Raw genomic sequence first — 19,277 nt, 5'->3', positions numbered from 1 at the left:
GAAGGAGTATAGTCTCCTTGCATGGCTGCGTTTATCAATATCTGTACATTGATCTGGCCTTGCCTCTCCTCCTCCATTCATCCAGATATAGATTGGTTTTCCCAGCAGGTATCTGTGCCTAGAATCTGACTGATGGGCTGAGTGCATAAGGGAGGGTGTATTGAACCAGGGTGTCCCGCGTGCCACTAGAGTGTGTTAGGCCACTGAGCAAAAAGAGCAGACGCCCGTTCCCAGAAGACACTGAGCAGAGAAGTGACACTCTTATCAGTTTGTGAATCGATGTAGTGGTAAAGATTAAAGTGTGCAGGCCTGCAACGATCATTTTTATTATCAGTTACACTCTTGATTGCTTCTAGATTTATTAACTTTTCATTCTATAAAATTCCTCATATTAAGGCTTTTTATCACAAGCTTTCCTTTGCACATTGCTCTTTTTCCCCTTTAGCCACAGTGGAAATTCCATAGGATTAAATCCAAAATAGCAAACAGCAAATCAATAAATTTAGTGCTTCGTGGAGGATTTTAAACACTAATCATTGACGTAAGATGTGAGCTCATTTTCTCTTGATTAGTGGATCAATTGATTGATTTATTGTCTCAGCACTAATGGTGTGTAAACACAATGCGGGCAGGCATTTTTTTAACGAGCATTTGCTCTGGTGTTTCCTCACACATTTCCATGACACACAGCTCAGGTGAAATTTACCTTAAATAGAAATAACACTGGGCTGTTTTCCTGTGTGTCAATAACAACATAACTCGACAAAATAAATGATTAGCAGTGACAGTTTGTGCACTTGTAAAGGCATCATTATCACCTGTAATATCTTGTCTGTACAGTACATAGATTTAACTTTGGTATATTTAACTTTAATTTAACATTTCACTTTGATTGCCTTGGTTTTACTTTTTTTTTAAATAGAGAGTTTACATTTTCTACCTTTCATGTCTATATTGTAAGTGAAATTCCCTATATGTTAACAATTATATAATTCTAACTATTATTAATAACAAAGTATTCTGATTCTGAATACTGCCATAGAGTATATACAGACTTTGGAGCAACAACCAGACATTACTTATTACTTTCTTTTCTTGTTTTTGCAGTTCAAACTCAAATGTTCTGTTAAAGATTGTTTTAGTTTCAAGGTTGTTGTTTATAAATGAGATGAAGTAACACAGTTCCATACAGCGCTGAGCACTGAGGCGCTCAGACACTACACCTACAGGCTGAGCCACTTGGCACCAGGCAAGGCAGGCAACTGTTTGGGGCCCCGGGCCAGTCTGAAGCCCCCTGAGGCCTGACAAACTATTGTAAACTATTGTAGAAGAGACTTAACTTCCTTGAGGGGCCCCCTCCTGTCTCCACTTACTCCCCTTGCAAATGTTCTTCATTATTTTGTCAAGTCAAACTTAATGGCAACAGTTTCAGGAGGAGTTATCCTTCTGGGAGTGTGAAAAGTTTGGTGACTTTTATGGACTCCTGGTGATTATGTCGCTTCCACACTGCAATAGTACCACTTACAGGTGACCGTGGAATAACTAGGAGGGGAGAAATTTCACTAAGTGACTTGTAGGAATAGTGGCATCCTTTTATAGTACTGCACTTAAATTCAGTGAGCCCATTTTTTCACCTTTTTCTGGACTGAATAAAGACCTGAATTCAAAGATATGGCTTTTTGTCCATGAAGTGTAGGCTATATTTTTATTACCGTATACTGATTACAAGGCACATTAAGCGAAACAAAACAGTCAGGTAAGTCCAATTTTACTCAACTCATTCTTCTTGCTTCCTCCACTTCTGTACCATTGATTCATTAATGCTGGATTCTCTGGCAGCTGCTCTATTCCAATGTTGTTGCAGTATATGAATGACTAACCTCGTATTGTAGATGGATTATCTCAGTTGTTCTCCTGACTGAAGTTTGGTCCATTCACAGCATCCTGCCATGCAATTGCATTTGTCCCCAATCATCGGGAACCCTCACGTTAACTTTCACTGCTGTTTAGTTTTCTGTCTTCATTTATGTTGGAAGTGATAGCAGAGCTGTACGTTTGAATTTTTCAGAAATCTCTCAGTCAGAACATGCTATATATATTTAGGTGGAAACTAGCAAGCTAACTTCCTGCTAACTTCTAACTTTGTTAAATGTAATAAATTCTGTTTTCATGGATGCCTGGATGTTAAACTTAATTGTTACACCTGGTAAATCATCAACCCTGATCATTTTATTAAAGATGAAAGAATTTAGACAGTTTTTAACTCTCAGTGATGCCTCAGTGTTCGTTTGACAGAGTTTTGGACCCAGATTACTCCGCGAGGCTCCTGACTACAGTAGCTGCAATGCTCCGACAATCCATCAAGCGGTGCAGCTTCGTAGCTTACCAAAGTCGAACTAAAACATTTTTTGACGGATCTTTGAGCACCGTGTACAACATAAAATCGGTTTGAGGTCAGTACAACCAGAATTCATACATAAGGTGCACTGGATTATAAGGCACACTGTCAATTTTTGAGAAAATTTAAGGATTTTAAGTGCGGCTTATAGTGCGGAAAATATGGCATTTGTAATAACTGTAGGTTTTACATAATTGGTAGATTGATGCAGTCAGTGTTTGTTCACATTGTTGGAGCAAAATTTCTAGATTAACAGTTTAGGTTTGTTAATTTTTCCCCTAAAAACAGAGCAGTGCACGGTCTGCACTCACTACATTTTTACTATAACAGATTAACTCTGTACGGTAAATAAAAAAGGCGTGTGAGACGAGTTACGTTTGATGTGTGTAAGGATGTGAATGCATTTTGTCTGTGTTGTTGCCATCAGCGCCTGACTATAAATCAGCGGCCCTCAGGCGGTGGGATTGCCCAGCTCGTGGCTCCATGTGTAATTACAAAGCTGACATTTAAACAGCAGCAGCAATATTTCACTCTCGCCAGTGCTGGACGCAGAGTGGTCTACGGATGGAGTAAAAGTTTTCCAAAAAAAAAGACAGGAGAAAATCAATAAGAGATAGAATGCATTCTAATGTCGTGTTAATGGACCCACATATTAATTATTCAGCAGAGGCCATTTTGTCTGCTCATTAAAGTGGCAGCTGAGATGGGAGAAGAGGAGAAATGTGCAGCATTACTCTGCCCTGCTCTGCTCCAGTAGCATTATTACTACTTCCTGATATCTGCACGTCGCTAGAAACACAACATCTCTGTGTGTTTGTGCCGCTTGTCTTCTCCTAACACTGATTTGTATCATATCACTAATGGGTCTGTTCTACTTATGTCATATACTGTTTCTTTGGGATGTTTTTTTTCTCCATGTGTATGCGGAAAAAAGTTGATGAATAGCTGAATGGCATAATACACCAATCAGGCACGACATTATGACCACTGACAGGTGAAGTGAATAACGCTAATGATCTCTTAGTCATGGCACCTGCTTGTGGGTGGGATATATTTCTCACTAGTGATGGGATTTCCGGCTCTTTTTAGAGAACCGGCTCTTTCGGCTCGGCTCACTAAAAAGAGCCGGCTCTTTCGGGTTTGAACCGGCTCTTCAGGTTGTTTTGTTGCTTTAATTAATTTATTATTAACAATGATTTAAAATTATGCACAAAAAGAATTACTAATGTAAAACAAAAAGTGGTTTTATTTATATATGTTTATATATAAATATATGCGGTGGCCCCAAGAGACAAAGCACGTACAAACTTGGTACTTGCTGGCTTGTGGGCCCCTAGGTAACAAAAGCTCAACACTGTGCCTAGCCTAAAACAAAATAGTGTTTTGGAGTTTTTACGTGTTTTGGAGTTTTTACGTGTTTTGGAGTTTTTACGTGCTTTGTCTCTAGGGTACCGTAAATATACTTTTATTTATTCACTCCACAGAAACTGTAATAAATAAATCATATAATACAAAAACCAACTATTCACATTTCAACTTTTAAATATTTACATTTTCAGCTTTTTCCTTTTAAACAAATTTAAAGTGAAACAACACAAAACACTGCAAACCAAAATTAAATATAAATTAAAATATGAAAACAAAAAGAAGATGCACATTCTCTGTCATATGGACCTGCATGAATAAACTTTCTGAATCCTTTATCATCTGCAACTGAAAATAGTTGTGGATGATTACTATACCTTTCTAATGTGACGTTGTTGTCCCTGGCTCTCTTTCTCTGTCTCTCCCTCCGGCTCTGTTCCTGTGCTACTGTGACTGTAACTACCGCCTCTCCACCCTCTTCCCAGTGCAAAGCACAAGGCTCGCATGCGGAGTGAAGTGGGAAAAAAGTGCGAGAGAGAGAGGGTGAGAGAAAGAAAAGAAAAAAACCCCACGGCTCGCGATAAGGAGCCGGCTCGCGTTGTTCACTTCAAAGATCCGGCTCTAAGAGCCGTTTCGTTCGCGACCCACGAATTTCTCACTGATGCACGTGGGGAGTGAAGGCTGACTTGTGTGGTCTGATCCAAAAGACTAGCTGCTGTAGCTCAAACTGCAGAAAACCTTAAGGTGAATTTTGCCGGTTGTGATTGAACGGTGTCAGAATACTGAGTGCATAGCAAATGTCAGGTCTGGTGCTACATGGCTGCAGACTAGTCAGGCTTCAGCCCATTGTTGCGAAATTGCCAGTAATGGGCAGGTGAGCGTCAGAACTGCACCACGGAGCAATGGAAGAAGGTGGCCTGATCTGATAGATCATGTTTTCTTTTACATCACGGGGATGGCCTGCTTGGTGCAGGTGTAGCGCTTACCTGTGGAACACCTGGCACCAGGATGCACTATAGCAGGGATGTCAAACACAAGTCCCGGGGGTCAGAATTGGCCCGGCAAGGATTCTAATCAGATGGTAAATATGAAAGAGGGCATGAATTTTGGACTTTTAACTTCCTTAGACTGACAGAAAGGGGAGTTTCTTTGATACAGTTCACTTAACATCAAAGTGGGCGTAACACGGCTCGTGATGTAACGTGAGTTTGACATCCATCAAATATTCTGTTTGAGTCTTGCTATCCACGTGGATGTTGCTTTGCCACATACCACCTACCTAAGTGTTGTTGCAGAACATGCAGACCCTTTCATGGAAACAGTATTCCCTAATGGCTGGGGTCTCTTTCAGTATGATAATGTGTCCTGCCACAAAACCAAAATGGTTCATAAGTGGTTTGAGGAGCACAACAGCAAGTTTGAGATCTTGACCTGGCCTCCAAATTCCCCCGATCTCAATCAAATCGAGCATCTGTGGGATGCGCTAGACGTCATAGAGGACTTAAAGGATCTGTTGCAAAGGTCTTTTGTGCCAGATACCACAGCACACCTTGGGGGTCTAGTGAAGTCCAAGCAAAAGGGTGACCAACACAATACTACCCATATGGAAAAGAAATAGTAAAAACTTATATGTGATTACTCATGAAAGTGGCCACTTTCATGAGTAAATCATATAAGGCTTACATGATTTACTCATGAAAGTGGCCACTTTCACATTACTTTCATACGTTGTTTTAGTAAGTGTCCAAAACATACAAGTTTCATTATATAATTTTCCAAGGGATCTTATATCTGTTTTCACTCTTATATGCTTTTCATACAAGTTTCACACAAGACAGATACAAACTTTATAAGATTTATATATATCTTTTCCATATGGGTAGGTAAGTGGTCGCACCTCATTGGTGTATGATGTAACTGTAACGTAATGTAACATTTCACCTCAGTCTTAATACTTTGAATTATTTGTGTGAGAATGTTTTTGGTGAAAGGGCTCATTGTTTCAGTTTTTTCTAGTTTAAAAATGTGCTTTCTTCAGTTGCTACAGCATCACATTGCTGACAGTTTCATTATGTTACTCGGTTAACTCTTACATTTCAAATCTGAAGAAAGAAACGTGCACCATGTCAGGGTCGTTTTTGAGAAGTGTTGAACGGCCATAGATAAATGGCTGAGGCAAAGTGAGAAAAACAATAAACTAACACAAGTTCTGTGTCAGGTGTCATGCCCACCAGAAATACTAGATTAGGTAGAACTAATCAGGTAAATTATGTGTGCGTGTGTCAATATCTGACAAATATCGATCCTGAAGTTTTGTGTGAATCAAGTTTGATCTGTAACTGAAATGTACAGGCTGCAATTGTAATATTGCGAGCACATTTAATGCAAGGATGCAAGTGGTTGATGAGTTTGAAGGGTACTATTGACAGGGTGGGTCAATAGTTAGAAAATGTATGTGAGGCTGGAGTTGTGAGACAGGGGGTAAAATTAAAATTCCTCTTTGGCCTGCTGTCAACCTGCGTCTGCTGACTGCTCAGAGGAGCTGCTGCGTGACAGGATTCCTAATGACACTGCAGCAGCCGTTTGCCACCAATGGCTTTGAGTTGATTTATTTCTCCTTTTACAAGCACCCTACCCCCCTCCCCCCCCCTCGACACCTTCGCAACCCACCCAGCGCTGCTCCTCCTTCTTCCTCCCGACATCGCCATCCAACCATTCAGTTTCTTTCTCCATCTTCCTCTCCCTCTGCTATCAAAGACACACATATATACTGTGTCCCCATGGGATGCTGTCCCCTTTTCAGCACCATGCCAGTGGCAGGGAACATCTGTCTTTAGGTCCCCCCTGCCACACAGTGTTAGGCTCAGGGTAGGTCGCTCACTCGACTGGCCAGTCTGGAAAGGCCTATGGGCAGAGCAGGGCAGGGCAGGGCTTGGAAATGAGGGCACTCAGGCGGAAACTTGTCCCCAGGTCTATCCGGCTTTGCCTGCCTCGTGCCATTTGTATCTGTTTGTGTGCAAGAATTTGCAAGCATGGAGCGTGATTTTGTAGGTCAGAGGGCACCAAGGCATCGAAAAACAACTACGGGCTGCTTCTGTGTGGCCTCTTGCTTTGTGTGCCTTTGCCTGACCGTCTCTGGTGCTTGTGTCTTTCTCTTTGACTTTTTGAAATACGCGTGTGTGTGTGTGTGTCTGTGTGTGTGTGCCACACGCAAGCCCGCACGTGTGTTTCCCATTCTCGCGGCACTGCATTACTAGCTGTGATGCATCCCCATGCTCAACCACTGTTTGACCAGTTTTAATCTCCTTACACTTAGACTGTTTAAACTGTCTCAGTTCAGTTAAGTTCCTATTTACCTAACCAAAGTGGAATGCTATCAGAGGCAGCAGGCAGCAGTCTGCCAGTCACACAGCAGATAGCTCCTTCATGCAGCGACAGCTCAGATAAGGGGGGGGGGGGGGGGGGGGGGGGGGTTAGTACTGTTTAATCAAACAGTGGAGGGAATGGAGAATGAGCGTAGGGAGCCTGGAAGGTTTGTACCATATATTCATAAATCCACCACTAGGTTTGTTTGCAAAGGCTTTCTTAAGTTCTTGCAAACTACCAGCTAGCTTCAAACTAGTGATTGACTAAATGAAAACCAACCTTAAATGTTCACTGGTTCAAGTATTTGTGGCACTGCTCTGTTGAAGAGAGTAAAAACAAAGTCAGCTCTAAAAACAGGAAGTTACTACTGAGTCACAGGCTGTAACTGCTAAATATAATATTATTATGGGTGAGCAATATAGTGTAAGATATTTCAAGAAAATTTGTGATAAAGATATTTCTGCCTGTATACTTTAAAAATACTTGATGTTTCACTGATGCTTGCAGCTTGCAGGCAGCATTATTTATAAATATAAGTAAACGATGAGCGTTTTCCATCCTTCTTCTCTAATGAGCTGCTGTCACAGATGTAACACTTCCTAATTTGAAGTCTAAATCTCCTGTAACAAGTAGAGATGGCACGATACCACTTTTTTATGTCCGATACTGATATCATAAATTTCGATATCTGCCGATACCGATATGAATCCGATATAGTGTGTTTTTTAATCAATTAAACTTTTAATATCTTGCTGCTTTTTGTATAAGTTCATACTCAAGTTAAAAAACAAAACAAAACACTAAAGCTATTCTGTTATACCTGTATGCAAAAAATACACTGCACCCAAAATATTTCATAGTTCAGCAAAACTGATCGTTCTAATAAACTTAAACCTACTCCATCCTCCCTATTCTGGTATTTTAAAGAGTAAGCAACCTAACTAATAGGGTTCTAAAACTCCCAGCAAAAAAAAGTGTGGGAACCACCGACGTAATCAACTTTAATTTGATGCAGTGTGGAAAAAAATGCACAGAAATCAATTAATTTCGAAGAATAATTAAACAGATTCAACATCTTTCTTCAACAGAATTACAGACTGCACAGATGGTATCTTCCCAAAGGAAAACGTACTATAGCTTACTAGGGTATATTAGACTTAATAGTTACTATATACAGTAATGGACTTCTATACATTTTACATCAGATTAAAACTTTGGGTGTAAGATTCAAATAAATATTTATTAAAAGCTAGACATTTTAAATGAGAATAAGAAAGAAAAGTATGTCTTTGTGCCCCCTTTCCCCTGTTAATGCCCTATCGGCCCCCCTGGCTAAACTCAGCTACGTAGAAAAAGATCCTGGTGTAGAAAGTAATAATAAATACATTCTAACAACAGCTTATCAAGCTTAAACGTGCTGCTGTTGTTCAGCCGCTGGTTTCCTCTTTCTGGCGCGAAGTGGGCGATAAACAAACAAGAGAGATGGACTCGCGACAGAAAAGCCGATCAGCTGATCATTGATCAGTTTCATTTTCATCAGTTTCACGTTAAGCTTTCTTCAAAGCTTAACGTGGGAATGCTTTACAAACATTCAGAGATGGACTTACACACTTGCTTTACTTCTCTCTGGGATAACTTCCTCGGAGATGAAATGCTGGATTGCTAGCGAGGCTACAAATACGCACAGCCACTCTATCACATGATGCATACTGCTGACGTGCTACCGTTATGAGCCGAGTTTTGTGAGGTGCTTTTTTGATATTTAATGGATCGGATTACATTTTTTATTTCCCTCCGATATCTGATCCAGTAATTTACGTCAGTATCGGACCGATACCGATAAGTAATATCGGATTGGTCCATCTCTAGTAACAAGGTGCCACCATTACAGTGCAGTAATAGTAATGACACAGCATTATATTCAGTGACAAAGCACAAAATGAATAGGAATGGGCAGTGTTCCCTAAAATTTAAGTAAAAGTATAACATAAATGATTAAAACTCTAAGGTAATACTAACGTATTCAGCAGCCTGCACAAACTTGTCACAAACATTTTCCATCTGGGATGTTTTATCTTGAACAGCTTTCTAACCATCTCCTTATGGCCCACCTTTACCACCATCCATCCATTTGCTCTTCCTTCATTGGAGCTCAGCTAGCAAGTCCTCCATCGATGTTCGGTGGGGGTCATTTGTTCACGTTTGGGTTGCCAGCTGCTAGTATTTCCTCCTTCACAGCCTGGTTCTACTTAACTGTGTTTATATTTAGCTCAAGTGATAAAATAAGCATGTGAGTGCTGTGCTATGTTGGTTGTCTTTGTTGGGTGGACCAATGGAATTATTCATAGTATCAATACCAACGCTGGTATTGTTATTAAATCAAAACTAGTGCGATCCTGCGGGTCTATCCTGTAGCTCTGAATTCTGTTAAATTTATATTATTTTGTAACGAAAAAATTCTAATTCAAACATGCACTATGTTGTATTAACCAGTTATTGTGGAAAATAGAAATCACAATGATCATTTAAATGTGGTCAGAACTTGCAAATTAATGATTGTTAATCAGTCATGACACATTGCTCCCAATACATGAGTTGCCTTTATAGGTTAAAAGTACCAGTACTGGTATCTGCCCCTGCATTTTCTTGATATCCGATCGATACCAGTATTTGTAGGCTGACACACGGCTCTCGCTCTCAGACATGCCCAGGCTCCTCTCATTGTGTTCACTAGGGAACTTGAATGGATGACATTGCTATAGCAATGTTATGGTGATGTAACCGTTTTATATCCCATAAAAATTTATACCAGTGGTAGTGTGAATGATGTGATATGGCAGTATAACTGTATGTGTTCTTTTTGCCTGTAGTTGAATAAATATGCTTTGGTTGTAGCTGTACTCAAAGCACTTTACATTGCTGAGACACTACACTATGTTTTACACAATTCTGATGTGTAATTTCACTTAATTTATTTTGAAATTTTATTTGAAATTCTTCCCAGTTTACATGTGTAATCAGCAGCATTTTGTCAGGTCAGTTGCTTCCTGTTGTTTAACAGAGTCAGTGTTAGTGTCGTGAGCTGCACCAAATAGCTCTCTAACTCCTCCCTCAGTCACTCCATTTCGATATCTGTAACCGCCTCTCTCTTTCCACATCCATCCGTCCGTCTCCCCCACCCCCCCACCCCCTGCCCTTTTCCAGAGGTGGGGGTATTTATCATCTTTATACCTGGAGGTTTGAGGGCCGTGCATTGGCCTGATAGATGGGCCAGCCACTGATGTGCAGCCACCTCAGGAGACACAAACCAGACAGCTATTTAGTAGCTGAGCAAGACACATCGCTTTTCTTTTATTGTTTTCAAACTGCACGGATGTGTCTGTGTTTGTGTTAGTGTGGGCAGACAGAGGGAGATTTAACAGGGAGGAGGAAGAAAAAAAAAATACAACAACAGATGCTTCTTAGCTGTCCAGAAAAGTGCAGCACAAGATGGGCCATTATCCATCTACAGTGTCTCACTATGTTGTTGACAAATCAATGGCTCTGTCGGTGATGATTCTGTGTTACAGCAAACATAAAGCACTCAGACAGTCTCCCTGCCTGCTATGGAGACTGCAACAAGGGAGCACTTGGGGCAAGGGTACTCATAGCCAGGAGGTGTGTGTGTGTGTGTGTGTGTGTGTGTGTGTGTGTGTGTGTGTGTGTGTGTGTGTGTGTGTGTGTGTGTGTGTGAGAGAGAGAGAGGGAGAGCACATGCAGTCAGCTCGTGTGTTTGTGTCAGTGCTGGCGGAGATGGGTTTCGTTCAGCACATTTGTGTTTTCTTTGCTCGTGTGCAGGTGTGAGAGTGAAAGTTTAATGTTGATGCACGCAAGAGCTGCTCATGAAAGCTTCATGCCATTGATCACATTTCATGAATCATACATATTATTGCTAAGGCAAAATATTAACATTAATTAGAAAATGTCTCTCTGGCTGACATTTTTCTGGTTTCTAGAAGCACTTAAGGAACCACAGCGCTCTAATTTTAAAAAAATTTATACGAATCACTCTTTTCAAAAGCCGTCTGCACGTCTTTAATGTCAGACTTGACCTCTACCTGATTGAAGCGTTCTAAGTCATTATCCTACAGACTAGACATCTTCAGATGGGGCTGCATCTCAGGAACCACGGCTACAAACTGCAGCTGAATGCTCTACAGCATAATAATCATATCTTGCAGGCATATGGTACATGGCATTTATGGTTAACATGCAACATGCATGCTGAGACGAGGAGGCAGTGTGCTCCAGTGGGCTCGTATAAAGATATCATCTTTGTGTGGTAAACTGGGGGTCAGAGATGGAGGGATGCGATGTAATGAGTTAGCTAAGATGTGCGCCATGACTCCTAAGAAAGGGGGAGGAGGGAGAGGCTGGATTTGATTGACAGGTAGTCTCAAAGCCCCTTGTGGCAGGTGCCAAGGCCAGGTCACTGGGGCGAGAGCACTGTTACCCATATAGATTTAAACGCCTGACTGCTGTTTTCATATGCCTCGCTTGCTCCTCGGTACACATTCCCAGTGGTTTCTGATCTGAAAAAGGAATAAAGAAATTTAAAAAAATTCTTTTTTTTAAAGCTGACAGAATTCAAAAGAGAAGAGAGGCTGCTTTATTACAGTATTATATTTTCAGGGACAGTTCAGATTGATCAGTGCAGAAATTGTAACTGTTTCTCATCTGTTGTCTTTGCTTGGATGTTAAAAGGCTCCACAGACACAAAACTCATTCGTCAAAGCTGCAAAATTATACAAAACTGTGCAGTTATGTTAAAAATCAAAGCAATAATAAGAATGCAGAGTACAGACACATGTGGGCTACAATAAAAAGCAGCTGAGCCTATAGCAAAGATGTTGGATAAAGTGTTCAGCTGCGTGTCTAGTACGTGCTACAGAGGGTGGTCACAGCTATTCGTCACGGTCAGGAAGGAGACCCCCGGTGGAACTGTGAAGAAGTGATGGTGGTAAGCTATCAGTTAAAGCTTAGTAAAGATGATCTTCTCTAAACCCTGTACCATGGACTCACAACACCTGATAATGGGCATACAGTGGACCAACCTCTCAGAGCAATGCTAACATAAACTTCTTAAAGAAGTAGCTTAGCCTCATTGCATCAAAAACTCCTCCATCGAGTCTTCAGACAATCACTGTTTTAATGCTTCAGAAATGCTAAACCAGCCAAGATTCATTAATGGAATTAAGCTCAACATTATGACTGTTTAACACATGTGTTGCTTACCATTACTGGTCTCATGTTTTGGATGGGGTCACCGCAGACATACTCACCTTCTCCTACCTGCATTATGATGACTCCTACAGTAAGTACTGCCATCAGGCATTGCGGGTGCTGGAGTTCACTTACTGACATTATTTTATTGTAAAATGTATTAACCCTAGCACTAACATTACAGACAGCTTAGCCACAGAGTGACTGTTAAATGTCAGTTAGCTTAACTTCACCAGCATTTCTCACTGGTATTTCATCTTCATTTATGTGTTTTTTTAATGGATCCTTGGAACTACACTTGAGTGCAACACGTGGGAGAACAACTACACTGATTTTTTTGTCTTTTTTCTTTAGTTAAAAGAACATCGAGCCCTTTTAACTCTCAGCGGTGCCTTTTGGATTATTTGCTTTGAAAAGTCAAGGAGCGTTTACTCAAAAACGCTCCTTGCGGACGCCAAAAAAATCCTTTGTCCAGATTTTTTTGTCTCCATCATGATTTGAAAAAAATAAATAAATACTGAAGCCAGGTGAGTTTTGCTTGGGAAGTTAAAAGCACTGAACAGTGAGCAGTCTAAAAAAACTGAGTTAACAACACTTCTGCAGAACAGTATCACTGTTGGATATAAATTCCCTGAAGTCTCCGTCCTCAAACCATTACCCTGCTGCCCAAATTACAGAGGCCACAAAGTGCATTGTAACATTAAGTAAAAAGAGACCAGCAGGGACAGGAAGTCGTGCTTAAGTAAAAGCCCCCTGAGAGTAAATCTGAATTCAGCAGCCCAGAGAGGGGAGCGAGGACGGGAGGGAGCTGAAGGGGTTAAAGGGAACACCGTCAGCAGCGGCACACAAGCAAGAAGTCAAGTGTCAACGGCGACAGGAAAAAGACGGAGGCTGCCCATGTGCCTGTGTCTCCTCCACCCAACCCAACAACCCCCACTCTACTGCAGACAAGCATATGTGTGCTGACAAAATGACATTGCCAGGGAAGAGAGGGAGGGACAGAGAGAGAGAGAGGGAGGACCAGAAGCCTCGAGTAGGCCTGACATCCAGAACTCTTGACAGTTGATGGAGGCAGACTAGGCTCTCACACACACACACACACACAACTGCCAGCCACTTCCCACCCTCGCATCCATACACATCCACCCCCTCTCCTTGCTTCTACCCCTCCATCCAAAACACCATGCAGAAGCCTTTTTCCTCTCCCCCTCCACTCCTCAACTGCTTCTCCCCATCCTTCCTCCCCCTGGCAGCACTGAAAGCAGCATTGAATCTCAGACACCCCCATCCCCATTAGTCCTGTTAGTGCATACATGCAAAATTACAGAGGACTACCCCCCAAATAATAATAATGGTAATAATAATATCGCTACAGAGCGATGCAGTGTTTATGCTTTTGTTTGGCCAGCTCTGTAGTGAAAAAAAAGTCTAAAAAACAAACCAAGATTCAAGTCAGAAACTATAATGTTGAGACACAGCTACTGAGATCAAACTCGCACAAATCTGCACAACAGATATCCACTGCCGTGATGTTTTTAAGCCAGGATCTGTCATGTGGAGTAAACTAGACAAGTAATGGATAATAAGGGTCCGTTTTTCTAGTTGGAAGTCATTGGTAAAAAAAAAAAAAAAAGCATAGGACAGGATAGCCTTTGTCTGTGTGCTGCTTGTATTTTTCTGTGTAGGAAACACAAAGCTGACATTTTACTCTCTAGCACGTAAGAGGAGAAGAGGTGAGGAAGACAGCGAGCACATATGTGTTGGCTGTAATATGTGTACAGTGAGGCAGACATCCACCCTGGGACAGTATGTCATCGATTGAGCTGCAGGAAGAGGCCTATTATCTCCAGCCATGGTTCAAGCGGGGGAGTCAAGTGTGTCATATATGTTGCCTCTAATTGGCAACCTGCCCTGGTGGAGGTTGACTGGTGCGAAGGCAGAGCTGCAGTAACCCAAACACCTAATGCTCTCATGCGCTCTCCTCTTTCACTGCTGCCTTTGCAGATGTTATATATTGTGCCGTTTGAAGCTTTTGAGTCACACATATTGTCTGCACTGATGGAGAATTTACAGATTTATAAAGAGTTTGGATGCAGATGTATTTTCAGAGCAGCAAGCAAGGTGACAAGCCCACTTTAATGCCGTTATTATTTTAGTGTACAGATGCGCATCTTACAAGGCTTTTGTGCCCGTGATTGTGTTATTTTGATTAGTAGACTGCACTTTGCATTCAAGCTGCACAATGTGAGGCTGCTGTTTTTTTTTTCAGCTTTATAGTTTGCTCTCCATCCCCAGGGTCGTTATTTGTTCTGTTTTTCAGACAGATCTTAACTATCTCAAGTTTCCTACCTCGTCTCTCCAGTTCACTGATTATGTGATGCAACACTGCCCTCTACAGGCGTGCAGAGTCAAAACACTTATGCACAAAGGAGAAAATAAGCCCATAAAGCGAAATAAGACATATTTGGCTGGTCAAGCACGATATGTAGATGGATGACAAAGGTGGAGAAATTTAGAGAGCTCAACAGGCACTTATTTACAGATTGGCGTTTTTATATGAATATATGATTTTCCACTTTTTTTTGGCTTTTTTTTTTCACCTGCGTGGCCTTCACACTACACTCTGGTTGCTCTCTTATGCTGTAGGGACTCATTTTACTTGCATGGTTTGGGTCCACTTGTCCCCTGAAAGGGAAGGGTCACTGTGAATCAGTTTAAAGGTATTCAAAAAGATCATTTTTATCTGAGGATGAACCATTTGCATCCTCAGAGGGGCGGTCACTGCCAAGATGACAATGTCTCCATCCATAGAGCACAAGCAGGTCAATATTAGGGCAGCAGAGCTCCTATGGCAGTGTAAATTGTGAAATATCTTTACTTTACTTTACTTTACTTTATTTATATAGCACATTTAATACAACAAAATGTTGGCCAACGTGCTGTATAAAGATTTAAAAAAAGACACAGTAACAAATAACTTCTCTGCAGTGTTGTTGTAAGGACCTGAAGATCAGGGTAAAGGCACACTGAAGCTGTGGCTCATGGTGGTCCAAAACCTTACTGATACATTTGATCTTTGTTTGCCATTTAACTTGTCATTTGTCAGTAGGAAGAGTATGTATTTTTGTAAGTGCAGAAATATAATATGCTTCTGGGGTTGATGTTGTTTTTTTTGTTTTTTTGTTTTGCTTTAAAATTATTCTAATGGGTAAAATGTGCCATAAGTTTGTTTTTTTTTTATCTAATCTCCAACTTTTTTGAAAAACTGCAATCTTTGTAAATGTTTTGTTGGCTGATCAGTGACTCACAGTGAAGGTGGCACTTCTACATTATACATGCAGAAATTATATTAGTGCTTTGCAAGGCAATTTTAAAAGTGTTAGGGCTTTTGGCTTAATTGGCTGCTTACTTAGAGGCTTTCTTGGCTTTGGAATTGATTTCCCGTCGAGAAGGCAAAGAAGCCAGATGATCCTGATTATAATACAAGCCCCCACATTATAGTAACAAGTACTTAGCTTCTCTGTAGAGGGAGTGTTCACATTTTTGTCATGGTTGAACAAAATTAGGAAACTAAAATTGACCAGTGGATTATCAGTGCTGGGTTTACAGTGCTGTGCAAAAGTTTTGAGGCACCCTTCTTTATATTTTCCTTGAAAAATGAAAAATAGATGCAGCAGTTTGTTGACACACATGGGAATAGATAGGGCAGAAACTCTCTCAGGCAAGCTTTCTTGTCATTTCCTTTGAGTAGTCTTCAGGAATAGTTTTCCAGGTTTCTTGATGGTTTGTGATCATAGTCATGGTGAAAAATGAAGCCTGTTTTCCAGATAGTGTTAGTGGACGGTAATCTGACGGTACTTTTGTGTGTTCCAGCCAGTGTGTTTATGCTTGTTTGTTTTTTTATCCTCTATTTGTCCAGTTTCCTCAAATATTTGCCAACATTCCTCTTTGAAAATCATCTTTTTGGTGGAAAAAAATATTATTTTGTGTTTGTCAAACTGTGCCACCTTTGGCATTTTTCTTAGATTTGACTGAAAAAATGGGAACAAATGTTGAGTTTGCAACAGGCTGCAAGTAAAAGAATGTCTAAAGATAAAACTGGTTCTTTGCTACATTGTCTGTTATCTGTGTACACATCACTGTTTCATCCCTTAAGTTAGTTGCTTTTTTTATGCCTAAATAATTCAGACGAGACTTAAAACAAAGAAAAAAGCAGCCAGTCTTCCAAAGCCACAAAAATGAAATTCAAAGTTAAAGATTTTCACCTTAAAAAGCTCAAAATGAAAACACACAACTGAAACAACATCTCTATGGCAACTACAGAAGACCAGAAACCATCAAACTGTGCAAATGTTTCGCTACAATACATGTCACTGACATTCACGATGTAGTGTGAAAACCAAGAACAGGCTTCATATGCCTCCTTCCAATATTCATTATTAATGGTGTTACTGTCTGCCAGGTGAGCCAAGCAGTACCAGGTTGGGTTCTTATTTCCTGATCAGTGGGGCTCCTAGCCACCTGCGTGCTCCCAAAATATTGTATCGTGACCTGACTCCAGCTTCAAGAGCACCACAGGTCTTCTTTGCTATTATCACCTCAGTGGGATCCTGTGCGAACAAGCCTTTGAAGCTAATAATGTCTTCTGCTTGGTCTGATATATATTTATATTGATTTATTTTGACATCACTTCACAAAGGCAAAGACGCCATCACCATGAACAACTTGTCCATTCCTTTGAGTCCCGAATAAATGATTTCATAGAATGTCTGCTTTTAATTTGTTAACTGAGCGCCTAAACTCAGAAAATTAAGTACCTTGTAATTTCTCCAAAGCCTTTCCATTCAAGGTAAAGTATTATTTTATAACAGATTATGATGTGTAAAAATGGTACAACTTTAAAAAAATAAAAAATACTAATAAGTTACTGATCTTTGCATTTCAATGTGAACAGTTATTTGTGCCAACAGTGGGCAGCAGCAGCAAACTGTATCTGAATCTGAAAATTGCTACAATTGGTTCAACTCTTAAACTTTAGCACCACTTCTGCTCTCATTCATAAGAATCGCTCTTGTACACAAAACATCGATCTAAGCTACCTGAGAGATGAGCGTTTGTCTTCTATACCTGAAATTTCTCTTATGAACGCTTGCTGTAAGCGTGTGTGGGGGGCAGGGGAAGTGAAGGAAGTGAAACATCAGGGTGGCTCCTGCCAACTGCCTCTGGATGAAATGACAGAGACAGGTGCTGTAAAATCGCCCCTTTATACAAGACCCCTCTCTCACACACACATATTCATGAACACAGTGACACATGAAAGCATGCAGACACCCACTCAGCACACACAGCCTGCCAATTCACTCGGTTATTTCACTGCTCTACTTTCTAGCATGAGAGTTTCATGGCTGTGGTATCAACAGTATCTCTGTCGCAAGTGTGGCTCTGCATTCATAACCCGTTTTTTCATTTTACCCACGCTCGATGTCCGAGTTTGTCTTCAATTTCGATTTTGAGTAAAGCAGTCTTTGTGTCGAAGGAGCAGTCGTTGTGGTCCGAAGCTGTTTGCTTTCCAAAGATCCGTGTCGACCTTTGACCTGTGAACAAACTTGCTGAGAGGGTTGCAAATACTCCATTATCCCCATTGAGCCATCCCATAAACTTTCTCACTCTCAATTCTCCCTCCACGCCTCCACCCTGAACGACAATAGCCCCTTCTTAAGGCCAACACGGTCGGCTGGAACACACTTTGCAGCCTTTCAGTCGCACTTAAAATGACAGAAACGATATCACCCAGAGAGCCTCGCAGTTTTTTTGTCTTCTGCTTTGATAGAAAGAGAGGCTTAGAGAAGAATGAAAGAGACGTGTGGTGCTGTCAGTGGAGACGCTGCTAAAATATTTACCTCTGTTTATGCAGCAGTCAGTGAAGTCATCAAGGGTTTACCATCAAGCATGGAGAGCATTTAGATGAACTGCTGGTTTTTGTGTATTTACTTTTACACAGGAAAAATGATAGTAACCTGCTGATATAATTTACCACCATGGGTGTGTGATTATGCATATTTTTATCCAAATCATCAATTCAGTTCAGTTTTATTTATAAAGCACTGAATCATAACAACAGTCACCTCAAGGTGCTTTATATTGTAAGATAAAGACGCTACAATAATATGAACGAAAACCCCAACAATCAAACAAGCCCCTTGGAGCAAGCACTTAACTACAAGCTGTAGAAGAAAGGAATGTTTAAAGCCTGATCTCACAAGTAGAGAGGGTGTCTGTCTCCTGAGTCCAAACTGGGAGCTGAAGCTGAAGGCTCTGCCTCCCATTCTACTTTTAAATACTCTAGGATTCACAAGTAAGCCCGCAGTCTGAGAGTGAAGAGCTCTATTAGATTGATATGGAAATTAGAGATCATCCAGGCTTTTTTGTACTTAAGACATTTTCTTTGGTGTAACTATTTGCTGTGAATGTAAAGAAAACAGTCTGAAAGAATATATGTGTGTAGAATATTTAGAATAACACCTCTTTGTTTTCATGTAGTGATTTATATCAGGTTAATACGACATTGCTATCTTGCTGCTCGCTTTAAGGCTAAAGTCAATACAACCAGTTAAAGGTTGAAAGTAGCTCACCTGCTCTGCCTGAAGGTAGTTACAATTCTAAACAGCTTGAATCTGCAGTTATTTAAAAGCGCAATTTTATATTTCGGTACTACAGATTAACAGTAAAATGCGTATCGTGGGTGCTGAGACATGTGTTACACACCATCTAAATAATGGGCTTTATTCAGCTCTCTGGGATTTCTTCAGCAGTTTGTCTTTAGAGATGTCCTGATGTAACAAGTGTATGAGTTAATGCAGTAATACTGTCTGACTGTTACAATGGA

This window comes from Maylandia zebra, linkage group LG1 (genome assembly GCF_041146795.1).
Source record: "Maylandia zebra isolate NMK-2024a linkage group LG1, Mzebra_GT3a, whole genome shotgun sequence".
NCBI classification, from domain to species: Eukaryota; Metazoa; Chordata; class Actinopteri; order Cichliformes; family Cichlidae; genus Maylandia; species Maylandia zebra.
Note: the sequence above shows the minus strand (reverse complement) of the source record.